The following is a 14,357-nucleotide window of genomic DNA, read 5'->3' on the forward strand; positions in this document are numbered from 1 at the left end:
GAGGAGGGTTTGGGAGAATGTGGTTTGATGGGCAGAGGTGCCCTCCTGCCGTACGTTCCTTTTCTTGTCTCTCGCCCAACTTAGTTTCAGAAAGGGGGTGAAGTGGGATAGGGTGAGGAGACACCTCCACTCTTCTTTCCGAGCATCAGCTAGGCAGGGAGATTTGTGTGCTTTGGAGTTTGAGGAGCCCTGTTTTAAGATGAGTGTGGCTGCTGTAACCCGATGTGTGGTGCAAGGAGAAGTGGAGCAGCTTCCAGGGACAGGTTATTGTCAGGCTTTGGCCTTATATGGTCGGAACAGGCTCAGCCCTTTCTTATGAAAGCCATGAGACCACCTTTCTTCACATTTGATTCTGAGAAACACAACATACTTCAAAATCCTTAATTAGTCTCACAGAGTGATTTGATTGCATAATAATGAGGATAGTGGGATTTCACTGTCTCATCTTCAAAAGCCTAGTTTTTCACAACGTATTTGCAGCCCCAAATGGTTTCTGAAAATAGCAAAAACGACGCATTTGTGTTCCTAGTTTGTAAAAGCATTTCATGTTCAAGAGGAGTTTGAACTGACCGTTTTCTTCTCGTGTTGGTAGGAAGGAGGTGGGCACCCTGGGAGAGGAGGCAAAAAGGGACAAGAAGTAGAAGAACTGCACTCTGGTTGTGAACTTCCCTAATACGCTGTGTGAACATGGCTAAGTCACACAACCTCTCTGTGCCTTGGGTTCCTCTTCCAAGAAAAGAAAGCGGCTGATTACTTGAAGAGATGATCACTTGTATGCCATCAGAAATAAATACTCTGGGCCGGGGCAGTGGCTCACGCCTGTAATCCCAGCAATTTGGGAGGCCAAGGTGGGTGGATCAACTGAGGTTAGGAGTTTGAGACCACCCTGGCCAACATAGTGAAACCTCGTCTCTATTAAAAATACAAAAATTAGCTGGGCGTGGTGGTGGGTGCCTGTAATCCCAGCTACCTGGGAGGCTGAGACAGGAGAATCGCTTGAACCTGGGAGGGGGAGGTTGCAGTGAGCCGAGATTGTGCCACTACACTCCAGCCTGGGTGACTGGGTGGGACGCTCTCTCAAAAATAAATAAATACTTACATACATACATACATACTCTGTGTATACTGTTCAAAGTACATTTTTCTGTGTAATGAGAACATTTCTTCTCAAACCTCCTACCCAATGGGCTACTTAGTTATATCTAACCTGAGAAGTGCATTACTTTATTTCAGGAAAAACCCATTCTTAGTGTAGCAAAGGACCAGGGCAGGACTTAGGACTCTATGTTTCTCCTGCTAATTATATCTGGGGTATGTTGAATGGAGTATGTACTTGGGATGTGCATTTGGGTTCATTTTCTTACCAGCTGTGCAATTTTAGGAAAGTTATTTAACCTCTGTGCTATTCAGATTCCTTATCCACAATACTCTATGGGGAAAACTGCACCCACCATGCAGTACCATTATGCACATTTGAATATGTAACACAGTTGGACAGTGATATGGTTTGGCTCTGTGTCCCCACCCAAATCTCATGTCGAATTGTAATACCCAATGTCGGAGGATAGACCTGATGGGAGGTGACTGGATCATGGGGGCGAACTTCCCCCTTGCTGTTCTCATGACGGTGAGTGAGTTCTCACACGATCTGGCTGTTTAAAAGTGTGTAGCACCTCCCCCTTCGCTCTCTTCCTCCTTCCTGTTCCAGGTAAGATATGTCTGCTTCCCCGTCACCAACCATCATGATTGTAAGTTTCCTGAGGCTTCCCCTGCCATGCTTCCTGTACAGCCTGTGGAACTGTGAGCCAATTAAACCTCTTTTCTTTATAAATTACCCAGTCTCAGAAGTTCTTTATCGCAATGGGAATGACTAATACAGACAGTGTATGTCTAGAATGAGCTCTCATGTTGTGTCTATAGTAAGAGTAATAATATCAACAAGCCCGAAGAATGCATGGCTCACATCCTCTGAGACTCTGAGGGATGATATCAGCCCTCTGTGTTGATGCAGTGTCTTCTATAAACACAAAGCCCAGAGTCATTTATGCATCAAATAGAACAGTTAGAACAGAAATCGAGCCATATAAAGGCATGATTACCAGAAAATCATTCATTGGACAACTCTTTAAAACAGGGTTTCACAATCTCAGCACTATTTGCATTTGGGCCAGACCATTTTTGTTGTGGGACTGTCCTGTGCATTGCAGGATGTTAGTGGCATCCCTGGCTTCTACCCGTTAGATACCAGTAGCACCTCCCAGTTGTCACATCAGAGATGCCTCCAGGTATTGCCAGATGTTCCCTGGGGAGCAAAATTGCCTGAAGTTGACAACCATTGCCTTAAAATTATGAGTTAAGCAATACAGAAAACTTGGCTGAAATATAAATATTGTGAGATTACATGTTAATTTATAAAGGCTAAAAACAGTAGTGAGAGCTGGGTGCAGTGACTCATGTGTGTACTCCCAGCACTTTGGGAGGCTGAGGAGGGTGGATCACTTGAGCCCAAGAGTTTGAGTCAAGCCTGGGCAACAAGGCAAAATTCTGTTCTATAAAAATTAGAGGGGTGTGGTGGCACATGCCTGTAGTCCCAGCTACTTGGGAGGCTGAGGTGGGAGGATCACTTGAGCTTAGGGAGATCAAGGCTGCAGTGAGCCATAATTGGGCCACTGTACTCCAGCCTGGGTGACAGAGTGAGACCCTGTCTCAGACAAAAAGCCACTAATGAGAGTGATTCAAATTTTATCTCTGGAAACTTGGAGATTAACTGTGTCTTCCAGCTGTCCACATGACTTTAGATAATTTACTTAAACTCTCAAAGTTTAAGTTCTGCCATTTATGAAATGGGGATAAAAATCATCCATGTCTTATAGGGTGATATGGTTTAGCTGTGTCCCCACCCAAATCTCATTTTGAATTCCCACATGTTGTGGGGAGCACCCAGTGAGAGGTAATTGAATCATGGGGGCAGGTATTTCTTGTACTGTTCTCATGACAGTGAATAAGTCTCACGAGGTCTGATGGTTTTATAAAGAGGAGTTCCCCTGCAGAAGCTCTCTCTCTTTGCCTACTGCCATCCATGTAAGATGTGACTTGCTCTTCCTTGCTTCAGCCATGATTGTGAGGCTTCCCCAGCCATATGGAGCTGTAAGTCCATTAAACCTCTTTCTTTTGTAAATTTCCCAGTTTCAGGTATGTCTTTATTAGCAGTGTGAAAACAGACTAGTACACAGGGTTACCATGAGGATTAAATGAGATAATGTCATAATGTTGGGCCCACAGAAGCACTTAGTACATGTTGACAATTATATTTTTCATTGTTGTTTATCACCACTGCCACCACCATTGTCATTATCACCATCATTGATAAATCTTTATGCAGCAGGGCAGTATTCTTCAATCATAAACTATAGCTTTAAAAAAATTATTTTGGCAAATACATTTTAAATTATTTTACAGAATTTCAAACTTTAGCCTTCCAAATGAAGGGTGCATCAAAATATCCATTCTTCTTTCTTTTCACTTGTTCATTAATTAGTAATGATTATATTGGACACAGTTAAACATGCCTTTCATCCACTGATGCCCACAGGGAATCCAGTGCAACATACACCACCAGAACCAAAATGTAATGTTGATAGAAATTAACAAAAGACAAATCATTCCATAGCGCACTAATTAGTTTTTTAAGAATTAAATCACTGAGAGCTGCACATTCTACAAATAATTACAAAAAAGAATAAAATAAGAATCTCATTAAACTATTTAAACAAAGTGCTGGATTTATAAAACTCCTAAGTTCCACATTAGAGAGCACAAGTATGTTTCCCAGAAGGAGGGATAATGTTACAAAGCTTCCATTTTTTTTGAAATCCTAATTTTATTAGCAGCAAAGTAATTAATTTTTGTGACAACAAATTCTTCAAGGAGAAATAAATACGAAGTCAGAATATTGTGAGCAAAGCAGTTAAAGAAAGAGATGAAAATGCATCAAACAGGTTTTAACGGCAATTTTTATCCCCTACTATGGAACTGTGTCCTTAAAATGTGGTTCACTTTTAAAAGGGCTTCTAAACAAATCTCTACTACTCTAAAGATAAAGATGGCATCAATGAACTTATACATAAGTCAACAGGGGAAGAAAATGAGACGTATTTTTTTCAGGTACCGAAAGACACTGTGTAGCTTGAGAGAGTGAAGAGGTGGCTGAAAAGAAAGTTCTGTGTGTGTGTGTGTGTGTGTGCATGTGTGTGAGAGCGAGAGAGAGACAAAGAGTGAGAGAGAGGAAAAGCGAGAGAGAGGAAAAGTGCGAGAGAGAGAGAGAATTGGTATTGCAAAAGAACAAAGGACTTCACCGTCTCAAAAAAATGAGAACTTTGCAAGAAAATATAGTCCCTCAAATATCTAAGGATCATGGTATTGATGAGGATAATGCACAAAATAATGAAAACAGCAGATGACCTATAATTTATAGTAGATTGGCTTAGTTTTATTTTCGCCAGGTGTAATAGAGGCTCTGTGGAATTAGACAGACTTTGATTTAGGTTGTAAAATCACCATTAACGAATTATTCTACTTTAAGTAAGTTGTTAATTTTGCTGGATCTCAATTTCTCATCTGTGTAATGAATTTATCTCTATATATGTAAATATATACTTATGTTTTATAGATATTAAGAGGATTAAGTGAGATAAAGTGTACTAAAGTCTTAGCACTGAACTTGGCACCCAGGAGGTGATTCTAATTGCACCGATATCTGAATCATCAGCAGAAAAGACTTTCATATTTAGCTCAATTTAATATATTCCTTTGGAAAGTTTTTAATTAAAAAAACTTTCTGTAGCATTATTCCAGACAAAATGAAAAATACATAAAATTTGATTCATATGACAAATAGAGAAATAAGGAACTTAACATATCTAATTCACTTTTTATGTGCAGGAGAAACTTTTACAACTGTATCAATCATTTTTACAAGGTGGCAGGATTACATTCTTAGAATAAGGAAAAATTGGCATTAAGGAATGTTCATTTGATTGTCAGAGTTTGGTCATTATATATCAGGTATTAACAGTTATATATTTCCAACATTAAAACATTCCTAGAAGTAGTGAATGTCCCTATTCAAAAAAAGTTACTTGGGCCATTTTACGATTTATTTCTCTTGTAAGAAGTTTTATAGAAGGGAAGTCTTTCCTATTTTTAAAACTACTATAGAAAAAGATATTTTATAGTTGCATTGAAAATGTTAGTAGGTAGAGAAAGACAAGCTAACACATTCTAAAGCTGACTAGCTGAGAGAAAGCCTCCCGGATGGTTTTACATATGGTTTCTCATATAATCCACACAAGTCTAGCAGATTTGATCCCCACTTTTGCAAGTGAAAAAAAATATTAAATAACTTGAGGAACTACCTGTCTCAAAAACTCCTAACTCATAATGGCCAAATTGGAATTTTAAGTTTCATGTGTAATATTCTACAACCCAAGCTTGTCTACCACATCACATCATCTTTCTTAAACAACTCTCTCCCCAGTACCTTACACGACATTTGCATTGATTAACTGATGAATGTGCCTAAGCTTGTTAGCTTGTTTAAATTGTGAATAAAAGATCAAGTGCAAGATGGCACCGTCATCAAGTTTTATCATAACTCTAAGTCAGGCTTTCTGATTCCTTCCAATTTCGTCCATGAGTCATCAATCTTTGATGACAGTCTTTTCTCAGGTGTCTTTAATAAAATGTTTAATAAAGGTCGGTGAAAAAATACTGAAAAAAAGATAAAATCTTCATCAATGAAATAAGTTTTTTGAGAATTCTAGAGAATGATTTCTCTCTTAATTCCAAGATTCCATTACTTGGAGCTGTTGCATGTTAATTCTTTCTGGATAGAATTAAAGTTGACTGCAGATGACTGAAATGTATGTGAGTTGAGCACAAGACCAATAAAGGGTTTCTGGTTCTGGCCTACAAAATCAACATTATTGGTATGTAAGGAAAAGAAGTATTGATTCAACCTATCTAATCAGTAGTGTTTACTTTCTAAAGGGTTCTGGCAGTCAACTGGAGTGCTTGACTAGTGAGTGAGTGACTGGGGACAGACTGAGTCGTCGCTGCTGTTGACAAAGGACTTCGTCAATGTGCAGCCAGGCTATTCTTGCATAATGAACATTTGAGACATCTATTAAATCGAATTCTGCTCAAGAGATTCAATTTGCATGACAAACTACATGGTTTCTATTTAAATGTCTCCCCCTGAACAGCCTGTGTCCAGGATAGCGTGAGAATTCAGGCAAGACAGCTTAAGATCTTAGTCAAAGGCTAAGGGAAAGAATAAATCCAAATGTTCAGGATGATGCCCCATGGAAAAAGATCCCTTTAGTTCTTAAACTGGATCAGTCACTTGCTTCCCTACACTCCTTACCCATGCTGACCCCTCTTCCTGGGACTGTTGGCCAGTTTTCATCTTCCCACCCCCAGTTTTTCTCTTGGCTTCCTCCTTTTCATCCTTCAGGTTGGGGGATAAAATATCACTGTTACAAAGAGGCTTTTTATAACTTCTGTATCAGAGAATATGCCCCCTCAGTGATTTGCTACTATTATTCCCAGGTCCATCTTCTTCATAGCATACATTATAGTTTTTATGTACATATGTATTGACTTATTTGTTTACCTCTTTTTTCCTTCCTCCATGAGACTGTAAGCTTCTCAAGGGCAGGGACTGTGTCTATTTTATTCACCAATGTATACTTAGCACTTAGTTCAATACTTGGTGCTTAGCGAGGCCTCATAATGAAATGAATGAACAGATGAGAGAAGAAATAAATAAATAGAGAATTTGGCATTCCTCACTTTAATAACTCACACTAACTCTAAGAGTATCAGATACTATGAGATATAAGGAGTGTGGTATAATGTGCTTATGAAGTTAAAATATTCCAAACACTTTTAAGTGGATTTAGCATATCTGTTGGAGTTGGTCCTGCTTCCTGAGTTCTCACATTTAAAAAAATCAGTATTTTGCTTTGATTTTGGCAACATGAACAACATTGTCTCATTAATTCAAAAAAGGAACTGGTTAGCAGGTAGAACCTTTGAAACTAAGTCCACACATTGACAAGATGCTTTGATGCTCTCCAACACGGAAGATGTGTCATAGAAAAATATAAAGAACTGTTTTTAATTGTGGAAGTGTACAAAGGAAGAATAAGGTTCTAGCTCTAATTTAATAAGAAATGTATTATACTAAACTATGCAAAATAAAAGAAAGCTTTAAGACAATTTTAGTAAGCATCTGAGTTTCCCCATTTAAGACTTAAACGATACAATATGTGTGGAAATTAAGAGGGGAACAACTTTTCATGTGATATACAACTGTCTTCTTCATTGTATGAACTGTGAATGGAGATTGACCTCCTGGACAAAACAAATTCTGATGGTTGATTGATAGTGCATGGAAGTCACTTGAACTTTTAACATTTTAACTAATTCATTTATTCAATAAATACTTACTAAGTACTTGTCCCATGCATTGTTCTAGGTGCTGGGAACCCAACAGAGAACAATATATAACAGGTCTTTTCCCTCCTGGAACTTGGAATCCATCAGGGGAAATTGGACAGTATACAAATAAACAAATGAACAGAAGTCATTTCAGGATGAGAAGCTCCATGCAGGAAATGAAACTGGGTAATGTGATGGCGAATCTGGGGTAGGCTCAACATATAACTGCCTCATTTACATCATTCATGCCTCAGCTCAAAGAAGGCACGAATGATGTGAAGAAGGCAGTCATATGTTGAGCCTGGAAAGGGAGTTTCAGAGAGTAGGAATGGCAAGAGCAAAAGTGTTACAGGGAAAACTGGGTATGTTTGATGTATTATAGTCTGGGTGCTCCAGAAAAACAGAACCTACAGGATGTGATGTGTGTGGCTGTGTATATGTGTATCTCTCTGTCTCTCTCTACCTACCTACCTATCTAGAGAGGAGACTTTAAGGGACTAGCTTACACAATTGTGGATGGAGGCTTGGTGAGTCAAAAAAATCTGATGGCTTATCTTGTAGGACTTTAAAACACAGGTAATTTGGAGACTCAGAAGAGAATTGCAGTTTGAGTCCAAAGGCCATCTGCTGGCAGAATTCCTTCTTGCTGTGTTTGTGTGTTTGAGTCTTTGTTCTATTTGGCCTTCAATTGATTGGATGAGGCCCACCTACATTCTGGAAGCTAATCTGCTTAAAGTCCACCAATTTAAAAATGCGTTGATCTCATCCAAAAATCACCTTAATAGAAACATTCGGCATAATGATCTGGGCACCCTGGCTCAGCCAAGGTGACACATAAAATTAACCATCCCGTCTAGGAAAGAAGTTAAATGTGACTGAAGCGGAGTGTGCTAGGAAAGAGGGAAGTGGTAGGGGATGAGGGTGGGTTAGTGCTGTGGGAACCACGGGAGCTTTTGAAGCAGCAGGAGTAACATGCTCTGACTTAAATATTATAGATGACTCTGTGTTAGACCCTGGATTTCACAGAAGCAAGAGAGAGAAAGCAGGGATACAAGCTGGAGGTCTCTGCTGGAGTTTGGGCAAGGGGAAATAAATGGTGGTTTGGACTTAGGTTCTGCAAGTGGAGAGAGGAAAGGAAATGGATTCTGGACATATTTGGGCAGAAGAGATGACTGTGCTCTGATGGGCTGAATGTGGGGCTCACAGAAAAGGAACCCAGAGCTTACTCTGGGCTTAGGTAAAATGGGGGAAGATAGCAAGAACACACTTAGGAATTTTCTGTCGAAATAAACGAGAGTGGGTCCAATTTCTTTAAAAACAAAAACCCCTGTGCTTTCTCATATCTACAATTTCTACCAGTAAAATGAGCTCTTTGTTAAATGAATGAAATTGCTGTGCATTTGGAATTACCTACCCATGTTTTACTTTAATTAACTATAAATCTTTGAGACATGTAAGATAAACCTCTTTCAGGTATAGTTTTCTTTTGGCTATAATTTTAAATACAATGATTGAGCATTGTGTCCTTCTTTTCTGTTTTTGTGAATTTATCTGCTTATAAAATGCCTAATTGCTTCATTGGATAATATATTATAATTAAGCTTAAAATAGTAATGGTTGCAAGAACATATTGCAAGTATATTTCAACTTGGTATTTCCATGGTTTTAACTGTTCTGGAATTTCAAATGTATTATAATAATAATACCATTTTTAGTAATTTGGTTGTAAAAACAAATTAAAATAAACTTAATAGACTTTAATGACAATAAAAAAACAAATTCCATTTCTATTTCAGCAAGAAAACTTCTAAATATCGACTTTTAGCTTCATCTGTACTTACATTCAATTTTTAACTGTATTTTTTACAGTTTTTAAACTGTATTTAACAATTTAACAATTTTTTAACTGTATTTAAGCTAAATATAGCTTAAACAAAACAGGAACCCATGCCTTAAATCCACGGTTAATGAAAACATTAGTTAAATAGAGGCAGAGCTGGGCCTGGGACTTGGATTTATTCTCTTACTCCTGGAGACTTTATATTGTAACCTGTGTGTACCTGTGGCTGAGCTGAGAAATGTTCACCCCCTCAACATCAGTTACTGTGTTTTACCTCGCCACCTAACCATTCAGTTTTTTGAGGTTAGGGAGGGTGTCTTGTTGATTACAGCATCCCAGTGTCTGGCATGGCATCTGGCCCAGGTACTTATTAAAGTGCTCAATTAATAGTCCTGAAATAACTGATTGATTGAATCAGTTCACTTGTGAGTATTCAGCTATTTATTTTGAAATAATATAGGTCCAGGTTTTCACACTGTTGGTTATGACCCATTAGTAGGCCACTAAACCCATCTGGTAGGACTGATGAGAATTTAAAAATAGTTTAACAGAATAGAATATGAAAGAACAGATACTTTTTGATGTAGAAAAGTTCTTTTTTTGAATAACCTTTGTTTTAATTATGAGTATATATGGATGTGTGCATTAGGCTGTGATGTGAAATGTATTTCTTATCGTGGTTTACAATTTAAAAAGTTGAAAACCACTATATTTGAAAGTTAAAATGTTTTTCTTAAAACAGATCTAAATCTATGAAAAATTTTGCCTAATAACAAAAGAGAGACAAAGATTATATAGAAAATTGACTGTTCAACACTCAGAACATAGAAATATACGAACCACACTTCATTTAACAGGTCTATATTGTTGCACCTATACATGCCCTGGGCTGAATTACTGTGAGGAATATCAACATGCATAATACAAGGTCCCTCTGCTCAGAGAGCACGACAGCACCCCGGGAGAAGGACCCTAAAGCCACACATGAGCCTCACTGCCGTCTCTCAACCAGAAAAAGGTTATGGAAATCTTTTCCTCATCTCTTTTGCAACTTACAGTCACATATTTCTAAACTTCATAACTCAGGCTTTTAGTACTACAGTTAAAATCAATTATAAGTTAATCGGCATTTGTGGGCTAGTCAGGAATCAAACTGCCATTTATTATTTGGTTTTCATGGATAACTGACTTCCAGATGAATTTTTGGCATAAAACCTATTTCTAAGTTGAATACTCCTTGTTGCATTTTTTTTTTTTTTTTTTTTTTTGGTAGCAGGGCTTGCTATATTACAGCAGGAGTCAGTGGACTGTTTTTCTAAAGGGCTGGATAGTAAAGATTTTAGGCTTTGTGGGCCATACACATCTCTGTTGCAACTATTTGACTGTGCTATGGTAGAGTGAAAGCAGCTATAGACAATACATACACAATTTGTTCCAAAAATTTTATTTATGGACACTGAAATTTGAATTTTATATAAAATAATATGTAATACAGTATATATCATAAAATGCTGTTTTTCTGTTGATTCTTTTTAACTATTTAAAAATGGAGAAACCATTTGTAGCCTGCAGGCCACACAAAAGCAGGCAGTGGCTGGATTTGGCCTGAGAGCCATAGATTGCTGACCCCTGTATTGGAGCAACAGCATTTTTTCCCTCAAGGCATGCACTGTAATGTTTATGTGCAACTGAATTGACAAAATAAGCATTAGATTGCAAGCAAACTTCTTAAACTCTGAAATTATTTCATTTTTTAGAACAGACCCTAAGTTTAAAAAAAAAAAGTCAGATGTATTTTAAGTTCCAAAACTTCATCGAATGTGTACATAAATGAATGATCTAAATAATATAATAGACTATGTTGTAGAATTTTAAAACACCTTAAGACCCCTTTATCCTTTTGCTGTAAGAGGGCATAGATTTTGAAAAAAAATCAAAGGGCCTTCTTCCTGCTTTATGACGGTGAGTGTAAACACACAGTCATTATCAGGAAACACAGGTTTTAGGTCATCTGTCTCTTGGTTGCTATGTGGAAATTTGTTGTCCATTGTCAAATTGGATAATCCAGGTTTGATTCTATGAAGGGAGCTACCTGGTTTCCTTACATGTGAGTCAAGAACTGTGCAAAGCCTTTACCATCCATCTCATTCAATCTTCCTAATAATGTTAGGAGGTAGGACATGGAGACAAAAAGAAATTGAGTGATTTTCTCAAGCTCACCCTGCAGGTGAGTACCAGGTGAAGGCTTTGGCTCTCAGACTTGATTCCATCCTGCATCTGGATACCCATGGCAAAGCTCTTTACTTTAGACATGGAGACTTTGAATACCCACAATGAGAAAAAAAAAAGAAATAGACATGGAGACATTAAAATCATCATTTTGGAATAAATAATGAGTCTGCTGCACACCAGACCTAGAATTCTCAATTTACCTAACTTTATCAGAGTTATATTTTTTATTAGGTTACATCATCAAAGCATTGATTTGCTCCAGTCAGCAATTATTTTACATGGTAGAACTGAATTGGCTTCCAGCTATTTGGTTTTACATTTTTTATTACCTAAATATTGATGGTACCCCTAAACCTATTACCTTCACAGCATTCTTAAAGGTGTGGATAGTAAAACTAGAAAATTAAATGTTTTAAATTATTTCAGGGACCAGTGTAGAAACTATATTGAAACCTAGGTTGAATAGTATTCATGCCCACAGCAGTTTATTATGGTCCAATAAATGTAGTATCTATGTGATATTGTACTTAAAGGATTAAAAAGTAATTAGGTATTTTCAATAAACAAGTAAAGTGTCAGAAAGCATCACTAACTAGTTGATTGGTGCTTACTAAAGGACTTTTCTTCTAATTATAGTTGAAAATATATTAATGTTAATTATACACATCATTCAAGAGAATATTCAGTGAGAATTATAGTAGAAAAAAGTTGCGGGCCGGGCGCGGTGGCTCACGCCTGTAATCCCAGCACTTTGGGAGGCCGAGGCGGGCGGATCACGAGGTCAGGAGATCGAGACCACGGTGAAACCCCGTCTCTACTAAAAATACAAAAAAATTAGCCGGGCGTGGTGGCGGGCGCCTGTAGTCCCAGCTACTCGGAGAGGCTGAGGCAGGAGAATGGCGTGAACCCGGGAGGCGGAGCTTGCAGTGAGCCGAGATTGCGCCACTGCACTCCAGCCTGGGTGACAGAGCGAGACTCTGTCTCAAAAAAAAAAAAAAAAAAGTTGCCAATTTATCCCAAAGTGGGTAAGATACCTCCTCAGCAGCAGGACTATAATTTCAATTGTAGAAACTAGATAAAAAAACAGTAAAATCAAATCACTCATATATGCAACCTAATCCATTTCCATTGGATCTCAGGAATGAACTAATATGAATTGTGAAGCTTTTTATATGGAAGGTTCAAACATTTTGAAGCTAGACATTTTGAAAGTAGCAAGATGAATGTTATAGTATGAAATCATTCAAAATTGGCAGTTTCTGTGAGGTTCCAAAACTTTACCAGGACATGCTCACATTTTTTCATTAATTTCAGGTCAAGATTTATCTGCAATCAGTAAATAAAGGCTTACAGAAATATAGCTTCATTGCCAAATGCCTTAGCTTCGAATGTGATTTTCTTCCAATGTGATTTCTTTTAGATACAACATAATTTCTTTCTGATCCTGAGCATATGGGCCTATGCTAATATGAAATGGTGTCTTAGAAAGATTATTTTTGTTTTCTGCAGAGAGCAGTCATCCTTTGACCTATATTCAATATGCGACACAGATCTGATTGTGCAACCACCATTAGCCTCATCCAAATCCCCTAGTTGGAGGTTGGGGCTTAGGTCAGGGACCATTACTCTTGGGTGTCACAGCTAAACTTAATTAACGCCTTTTAAAAATATATGGATGGTATTTTATTCCCCTTAGGATGTAGAAAAATGGCCTGCAGAATTTAATTCTGAAAAACGTTAAAAACAGGAGTGATTGAGTTGTTTGACATGCCTTGTGACCTCTTTCTGAAGTCAGAAGCTTTGCCCAGTGTGTCTGGCTTTTTCCCAGCCTGCTGCCTGTTTTTTTTTTTTTTTTTTTTATTACGGCACAGATTCCTTTCTGTGCACTTTTCTGGTCATCAAGGCCCCCTCTGGTAAATCATTGCCGTTTCAACACAGGCCCTCCCCAGTTGTGACGTTCCGGAGCTCATGAATGCCACAGGGGTAGGGAGTTACAAAGTAGAAGCCTCGGACTCACAATTATGAGGAACAATGGCTGTTTCTATGGTGCCAATGGGCAGAGGAGGGAATTCTTCTTGGGAGCTGGTGCTGAAATGTTTAGCAATCATTTTTCAGTGAGAATTGGCAGGTGCCTGCCAGGAGGAGGGCGGGGGGGGGATGTTATGTCAGCACAGGTGTCAGAGAACGCAAGAGGTTTCTGAAGGAGGTAATTGACAAATCAGATAGGGCTGGGGAGGGTGAGGGGAAGAGGGCAATGTGCTATTCAGCTGATAGCTTTAAAAGCAATTTTTAACCAACATTATTTAAGAGCCTTTTAGAAAGCAGATCCCCGTTTCCCAGAGGCATCTGCCAACTGACAGTCCAACAGGAAAAGAGGAAACTACTTCCGAAAAGGCTTTAAAAAAAGGACTTTTAGAGGCTGTTAAAAAGACATACAATCACATTCTGCATAAACCTGTTTAAGCAGCAGTTTATCGCACAGACTGGGCTGTTTCTTTCACTTAACAGTCTGCTGTTTTCCTTTACCCACCACCCTAACAACCCATCATCCACTCTCTAGAGCCTTTCACCCAACAGCTAAGGAGCACCTCTGTTTTCTTGCTGAGCTCCACAGAGGACAGAGACACCAACAGCCAATTCCTGTGAGTGTGATTTGGAGATACAATTTTGATTTTAAGCATTTCATCCTTGCAGTAAAATGCATCTGTTCTACATTTGAATATCTGCAACTTGTGCTGCTTGGGAGATTTTCTGATGGGTGGATTGCAGCCTTCATTCTGTA

At 38.4% G+C, this 14,357-nt stretch overlaps 1 protein-coding gene across 2 annotated transcripts in view; it reads right to left on the minus strand.

Moving 5' to 3' along the window:
• CDH6 (cadherin 6) overlaps positions 1-14,357 on the minus strand; it is a 132,596-nt gene that overhangs the window by 99,620 nt on the left and 18,619 nt on the right. The gene's annotated exons all lie outside the window — the stretch shown is intronic.

This window comes from Symphalangus syndactylus, chromosome 16 (assembly GCF_028878055.3).
Source record: "Symphalangus syndactylus isolate Jambi chromosome 16, NHGRI_mSymSyn1-v2.1_pri, whole genome shotgun sequence".
In the NCBI taxonomy this organism is placed as follows: domain Eukaryota; kingdom Metazoa; phylum Chordata; class Mammalia; order Primates; family Hylobatidae; genus Symphalangus; species Symphalangus syndactylus.